Consider the following 6,000-nt stretch of genomic DNA (forward strand, 5'->3'; position numbering starts at 1 on the left):
AATTAAATTATTCATTTATGCAACGTATAATAGACATATTAATTTTTGTTTTATTTCTTACTCTATTTTTCCGGAAATATCCATACATATAGATATATCATACACACGGTCTTGTATATATATCATACATACATACATACATACATACATACATATATACCCAGATAGCAAGTTGCCCGTAAGTTGCTGTCAATTTGCTTAAAACTGCTCCGCTTAAGTTGCCTTTAATATTGAGGAAAGCGGCTTCCGATTTTGCTTATTGAATTGCCGACTTTTATTGCCACCAAAACGGTTGCCAACAGATTGTGGCAACTTTTATGGCAATAAGTATGCTACGAGCTTTCCGCTTGTTTGCGTAAGGTAATCGTTGTCTGCATAATGCTTTTAAGTTGCTCTAAACGAAATTACTGTTGTCTGGTGACAGCAATATGACAACTGAAGGGAAACTTATGCCAAACACTATTTCCTTTCTTATACCAAGGAACGCTTGGCTATCTGGGTATATATATATTGTTACGCTCGCCAGGCGTATGCCACTCTCTCACACTTGCACTCACTCGCGTCGCGCACTCCGGCACTCGCTCAATGAATAAGGCTCGTTATTTGTATAAAAGGAACTCGTTTAATAATGTTCTGTTTGTACACAGAGCTCGGGTTAACACGTCCGAACGTGACGGAAACCCGGAGCATAATTCGACAGTCACCGTAAGTAAACAAGCACAGCTGTCGTCAAGGGCGATTCGCAACTTCTGAAACGGGGCGACCCGCGTGAGCGCACGGCACGGGCGTACAGGTACAGCACGGTGTAACAATATATATATATATATATATATATATATATATATATATATATATAACCGGAAGTCCATATATAGGTTATATATATATATATATATATAACCTATATATGGACTTCCGGTTGAGCAAGAAAAGCGGGTGGCTGCTCCGAAAAGAGAGAGAGGAATTAGGGATGGAACAGCGGAGTAAGAAACGAGGAAGGTGGAGAAATGGAAGAGAAGCATAAAAGAAGGTCAAAGGAAGGCGAGCACATGGAGGAGGAACCGGAGGCGTGAGAGAATCGGAGTTAGACAGGATGGAGAAGACGTGCAAAAATGAGGTTAAGTCGGAGCGAGGCAGGACCGGAGGAGAAGGCAAGAGAGAAGGGAGGAGTATCAGGGAGGGGGACCGGAACTGCGAGGCACAAGCACACATGTGAGTGGTGAGGCGAGATGGCGCTAAAGCGAGGGTCGTGGCGGCGCTGGTGACGGGCTCCGGCCGGCGCGGGGTGCTGGCCCCTCCAAAAAAGTGGGTTGGCACCACTGCGTTGCGTCGGGGTGCGGCACTGGGGGCCGGCGAAGAGGGACAGACGACTGCCACGACGATATCGAGAGCGCACGGCGGACGGTAGAAGAAGCCAAAATAGAGGAGATTGAAAAGCAGTTGAACGAGAAAGATTGAGAATGAGAAGGAGGAGAGACGTGGAGGGATATTTAGACGGAAGTAAATGATAAAGTAGTCAAAATAGAGCAGCAGAGAGAAAACGGAGAAACAAGCGCGAATGAGTGGATAGGTTAGGTTGTAACCGGACGATACATAATCGGGCTACGAGACACGCTATTTTGTCCTCTAAGTCATCGGTCGCCACTCGGTTTAGCCTATTTCTACCGAGAAGGTAAGTATCTGTGACGTTAACGACGATATGGTTAACCAATTTGTTTAAACAATATAATTTTTTGAATCCCGCCACGGGTGCCTCATCACCATCGCCTGTTCTCGGAGCACCGCTGGTTATCGTTCACCAAAGTCAACCAGGGACAATGATGGGTGACCACCGCTTGATCAGGTAAGAACGTGTCAACTAACTACTTAATCCTTCTTTCTTTTAGATTCCCGCCACGGGTGCCTCATCTGCATCGCCTCCTTTCGGATCACCGATATCAATCACCAGCCTACCCCAACGTGGGACCAAGATGGCTGACCACCGCTTGATCGGGTAAGTTACAGTATCGTGGTAAATTAACTTAATAATTCTCCTTATTTTCAGGTTTTCACTACGGGTGCCTCATCTCCGTCGCCGACCCATGGATCACCGCTGCTAACCGCCGACCAGGATCACCGCGTACGCAAGATGGCCGACCACCGTTCTCAACGGGTAAGTATAAGGAGTGTGGTGTCACGTTCTGACTGTTATTGTTCGTCCGTTTTTTGGTCAATGCATTTAAGCAATTTACCAGGGATTTGGACAAGTCGTGTGAAGGATATTATTATTATATTTATTATTCGGGACCGAAAAGATATCTGAGTTTGTACGTATGGTAACGAGGATCAGCTTTATTTATTTGGTTATAATTAGGATAATCAACGTCGAAATCGACAAGAATGGGTTTAAAGGGAGGTGCGTTTTCTAGTTGTTGCAATTGTTGGAGGAAGGGGAGAGGATCTTGATTAGAAATGACTGCTTGTTTGATCTGGAATCTGATTCGTTTAATTCGAACGCGCCTACCTTCTTTCTTCGTCATTCAGCCGCGTTCACGAAAATGAATTTTAAGCTCGCCACACTCTTCGGCAGCGCTCTAAAACCAATCCGCCACACCCTCTGCTCGCCACACTCTTCGTCAGCGCTCAGATCGTCAGCGTAGAGGTCAAATTCACTTTCGGGAATTTATCGAAATTATTACGACTCCCAAGAATCAACCCCGTAACCGCCACGCTTTCGGCAGCGAAAGTACTGGATCGCCACACTCTTCGTCAGCGCCCCAGCACAGATCGCCACGCTTTGTCAGCGACAACTGCGAGTCGAATCTTAGAAGTGATCGATTTATTGATTAAAAATACGAAATGAGATTCCAGATTTTTACACTTGTTCCTTTTTAAATTTATCTTACCTTTATTCTAGAAATCTTAATACAACTTGTGCGTGAAGCGCGGTCTTATAAGGTATGAGAGTGTAGGGACTAAGTCCCAGAATTGAGCGCGAATGCTCGAACTTAGCGTATAGCGGAACGTAGGAAATCGAATAAGGTTAAGAGAGAGTCTGAGAATTACGTCTAGTCAAGACCGAAGTTAAAACTTATCTGCTTTCCGCGGCGTTTTTCCGCCCTATTTATACCCGAAAAAGACCGGAATCTCCCGCGCGAGATTCCCGCCTTTTTCCTACGCGTCTTAAGGGGGGAGGTATTCTAGAAGCTTCTAGAACATTCTAGAAGCGTAGTTTTGGGCCCATCTGGCCCCCAGCCCTTCAACGGACTCCGATAAGATAATCTAAACATTTACACTAACCCGGCCGTTTCCTCGGAATTCTGAGCCTAGCGTACGTCGTCTAAGCGTTCAAAACTTTTAACGTGCGTCGTCGGAAATATAAAATTTCCGTACGTAACAGTGGTAAATTAACTTATTTAATACTGCTTTTTTTCAGGTTTCCGCCACGGGTGCCTCATCTATGGCTTCCTCCGGTGCAGCACCGATGATAATCTTTGACCCGGATGGACTCCTTCGCAAGATGGCTGACCACTCCGCTTGATCAGGTAAGTAGAAGGTAAGTAATCGATAACTTCGTATATATTTTCACAAATGATTCTTCCATTTATTCAATACTATCGTTTCACATAGATGGTTGTTCACAATTGTTGTTCCCGCACAAGATGGCGGTCGCACGTCTCGCAAAGTGCGAAGTTTCCGTTTTCGGTACGCAAGGACCGTTCGTCTTTCGTATCGACGACTAGTAACGCGTTGTGCGGGCGTTCCCGTTTGTTCCGGACGCTGTGGGCTGCGGTCCATTTGACGCTACAAATGCTTCGAAGCATTCTCCTCTTCTCTTTTCTTTCAATGAAGAAAGAAGGAGAAGAAAAATGCTTCAAAGCATTTGTAAGCGTCAAGTGGACCGCAGCCGTGGTAATCGAAATTCGTTATTCGATATGTAATCGCGATAATTACTGCGACACGCCGAGATATACGCGCGAGACGGGTGTTACCTACGAGCGCCCACGAGAGACTGCCTCGAGGAATATTCCTCTTTCGGGCTCCCTACCTCTGATAGTTTACCCCCACCATGGGGTCTCGGCCGCTTTCTCTCCGCAGTACTTTTCCACTCTCCGCGTTAACAGTGGGTGTTTACGACTTCTGGCCGTGCCAGATGTTCGCCGCTACGCCGTTACAATAGGTGTTGACTTCTCCTGGCCGTGCCAGATGTTCGCGGTGGAAATTTCCACTTGCGGTACCCTATTTGCGACACGCTTAATCGGCTCCCGGATAGTGGTTTTCCACCACTCTCAATCTTCGACTTTGGACGTCGCCGACCCGTGCGCACGTCCTCTCTTACGTCCCTATAGAAGCCCCCGCATCGACTTCCCGCAGAAGACGTCTAGGTCGTTTTCGCGACACCCGCCATTGACGGCGACCCCCGGTGCTCGTTCCCACGGTCCCTAACACCGATATTCCGGACTCGGTTCTCGCAGCCGACGTCCGGGTCTCGACTTCGCGGACCGTCCCCGTAACTTGCGTCCGGGTGGTCGGATTTCGACGGCGACCTGTTCCTCGGGTGTACCAGGTTTCACTTTCGAGGCACCATGTGGCTTTCCTCGTGGATGACGCCTGGTTCGCTATTTCGTCCCCTGGTGATCGGATTGCGGCGCTCTTCGCGTGTGCCCCTGCTTGGGGACCTCCCGAGTCGGCACAGGTGGTCTTTATTCGCGCGACATGCACGATAGTGGCACCTGATGACCGTGGTTCGTTATCTCGGGCCCCTGTGATCGGATCGCGGAGCTCTTCGCGTGTGCCCCTGTTTGGGGACCTCCCGAGTCGGCACAGGTGGTTTTTATTCGCGCGCCATGCACGATAGTGGCACCTGATGACCGTGGTTCGCTATCTCGTACCCCTGTGGTCGGATCGCGGCGCTCTTTGCATGTACCCCTATTTGGGGACCTCGCGAGTCGGCACAGGTGGTTCTCAACTCGCACGCTCCGCGTGGTTTGGCATTTCGTGCCTTCGCGGCTCTAGGTCATGGCCCGGTTCGATGGACGTCGCGAATCGCGCAAATTCGGGTCTGGTCATCCCTGGTCTGAAGATTGTGTGTGGCTCGACTGCCGCATTAACCTGCGCGGTACCGCGATCCACGCGCAATTCATGAATAATATTCCCAGTCGGACCGGGCACCTTTGTGCCATAGAATGAAACAAAACAATGTGGATCTGTAAGAAAAGGAACAACTTAAGAGCTAAATGAGCCGCAGCTCGGCGACCGCTGTCGCATAAACTACTTTATATATATTGTTACGCTCCGTTCGCTATTCGTGTCGCGCGCACTCACGAACGCGTCCGCGTACTTCCGGGATCGCAGAAATAACCACTCTCGTTATACAAAAAGGAACTCGGGTTTATTTAAACTCAGAACGGAATACAAGAAAGTTCTGGGAAACCGGACCGAACGATTCGAGTCACCAGATCAATCTGACAGGCGGTAATAAATCAATAATTCTATGCGTCCCCGTTGTCAAGAGACGCGCTTCGGCTTGAAACTTCTGCGGAGCGAAGCCAATTTCAGCCCACGAGAACGAACGTCTCGGCACGGGCGAGCGGGCGTAACACTGCCCCCCCTCTTCAGATTGTCGTCCCGACAATCCGGAGGGGCAGTTTCCTGACGAACTTTTCTGTACGATTCCAGGGTACCGGGACGGCCCCCTGCCCTACCCTGGGCTGCTGCCACAGGTTACCGGGCACCGTCCTCTTCTCGAGTCCAGGATCATGTCCTCTTCCTCATGGAGCGAGTCCCCAATCGACATTTTCCGGAAGAAGATACTCTCTCCCCCCTGCCGACTCCAGGGCGACCCCTCATCAATTCCCTCGCAGGAGATCTCGCCTCCCAACACAGGCCTCTTCCTCTCAGCTCCCGAAGTCGTCGGAGATGTCGCTGCTCCTCTTCTAAATCTTCGGACAAGGGGGGGGAAGCTTACCGTGGACCCAACGTCTCGAAAGACTCCCCAAGTCCCTGCCTCGGCATTTGCCC

The 6,000-nt window shown here is 49.4% G+C and overlaps 1 long non-coding RNA gene across 1 annotated transcript; it reads left to right on the forward strand.

Moving 5' to 3' along the window:
• Positions 1-984: 984 nt before the first annotated feature.
• On the forward strand, positions 985-5,591 carry LOC139822874 (uncharacterized). Its single transcript, XR_011734630.1, has 2 exons — positions 985-2,152; positions 3,416-5,591. It is a non-coding gene; the product is annotated as an uncharacterized lncRNA (long non-coding RNA).
• The last annotated feature ends 409 nt before the right edge of the window (positions 5,592-6,000 follow it).

Source organism: Temnothorax longispinosus, chromosome 12 (assembly GCF_030848805.1).
Source record: "Temnothorax longispinosus isolate EJ_2023e chromosome 12, Tlon_JGU_v1, whole genome shotgun sequence".
NCBI classification, from domain to species: Eukaryota; Metazoa; Arthropoda; class Insecta; order Hymenoptera; family Formicidae; genus Temnothorax; species Temnothorax longispinosus.